General features: G+C 58.5%; 1 protein-coding gene across 2 annotated transcripts in view; it reads left to right on the top strand.

Annotated features, from left to right (window-relative positions):
• The first annotated feature begins 1251 nt into the window (after positions 1–1251).
• Positions 1252–1524, top strand: part of RNF26 (ring finger protein 26) — a 3606-nt gene continuing 3333 nt past the window's right edge. Inside the window, exon 1 of one of the 2 annotated variants that reach the window (XM_019510247.1) lies at positions 1252–1491. The gene's annotated coding sequence lies outside the window, so the exon portion shown is untranslated. Of the gene's footprint in view, positions 1498–1524 lie in introns of both variants that reach the window. The other variant, XM_019510238.1, reaches the window with a different exon arrangement.

The following is a 1524-nucleotide window of genomic DNA, read 5'->3' as shown; positions in this document are numbered from 1 at the left end:
CCTGGGACACTCCACTTGATACCGGCTGCCAACTAGACATCGAGTTATTGATCACAACTCACTGAGCCCAACAGTCCTGCCTTACAGTCCATTCATCCAATCTGAGTAACCCTTAGTGAACCCTGGTAATCCTTAGTTTACCCTTAACAAACTTTGTAGACCCTTATCTTGTCCCCCGCAAGTGTCTTTTTTCTAAACTGAACAGGCCTGGGCTTGCCAGTCGGGAGGCCCCACAACACCACGCATCCTCGTTGCTGCCCTTCTCTAGCTCTTATCATTTTTTAGGCGTGGGGACCAAAACTGGGCACAGCCTCCCGGGTAGGGACGCCCCATGGATTTAAAGAGGCACCCTGACATTTCTGCTTTGTTTATGAACCTCTTCCCAATAATCCCGAACGTTTTATCTGCCTTTTTGATGGCTGCTGAGCACCAAGCTGATGTTTGCAGTGGACTGTCTGCTGGGACTCCCAGATCTCTCTCCCATGCAGTAACAGCCAAGGCAAAACCCATCACAATTCAGGTTGAGTTCAGGCTATTTTTGCCCACGTGCAGACGAATACGGGGCACTTGCAACCTCCTTCGATTCCTGCTGCATCCAGGGTGCGTCTACGCGAGACGCCGGCTGCGCAGTCCGTCGGTAACGCGTAGGTAAGTACTACATGACTGCGCAGGACCCGTGCAGTGGTGTCTCCGAACAGCTTTTTGGCGACGCCGGTGACTTTTTAGTACTGTGCAGTAGCGGCGCCTCGCGCTTCGTGCCACACGGTCGTACCGAGCTACGGCGCAGTCAGCATCACGTGCAGACGCCGCCCCAAAGTTTGCAACCAACTGCCTGGCATGGCAGCAGCATTCCTGTTCCCCGAGTCGTTAACTTCGTGGCTCGTTACCATCTACCGGCTCCCTCCTAAACTCGTCATCCCACAAGCATTAACCACCCTCCTTTCATTTTCGTGGTCTCCATGAAGCTACCCTTCGCCCTGCAATTTGGCTGTCCATTTGCTGCTCCTGGTCACCACGCGCCGCTTCCCAGCCCTGCAGACTGGGTTTAATCCGCCCCCACTGCACTGCTAATGGTTTTTGCTGGAATAATCCAGCCCGAGGCCCCGAGCGTCTCAGCAAAGCTTCGAGTTTATTTTCAACCTGAGAGAAACGTGCGGCGGCCCACGCGCGTGAGAATCCAGACCCACGTCCACGCCCCGGGAGCACCCGGGCGCAGCTGCCCCTTTAAAGGCCCCCGAGGGGGGCGGGGATACATCCTTCCCCACTAGCCAATCCCAGGAGCCTGAGCCCCCGCCAGTCCCGCCCCCGGGACGCGTGCGTGCTTCAAACCGACCAATCCGAGAGCTGCGGAGGTAGGCCTGCGCTTCCCATAGGCTGCGCCCCCGCCCCGCCCCCGCAAGATGGCGGCGCCCAGCGGAGCGGAGCGGGAGCTGGGGAGAGGTGGAGGTTGAGCCCCCCCCGCGGGGGGGACGGGCCGGGGCCCCCGCAAGGGTGAGGACCCCCATGGGCTTTGACCCCCAGAGA

Source organism: Gavialis gangeticus, unplaced genomic scaffold, assembly GCF_001723915.1.
Source record: "Gavialis gangeticus isolate Ggan-Ray unplaced genomic scaffold, GavGan_comp1, whole genome shotgun sequence".
Lineage (NCBI taxonomy): Eukaryota > Metazoa > Chordata > Crocodylia > Gavialidae > Gavialis > Gavialis gangeticus.
The sequence above is the reverse complement of the archived record's forward strand: the minus strand, read 5'-3'. Positions and strand labels throughout refer to the sequence as shown.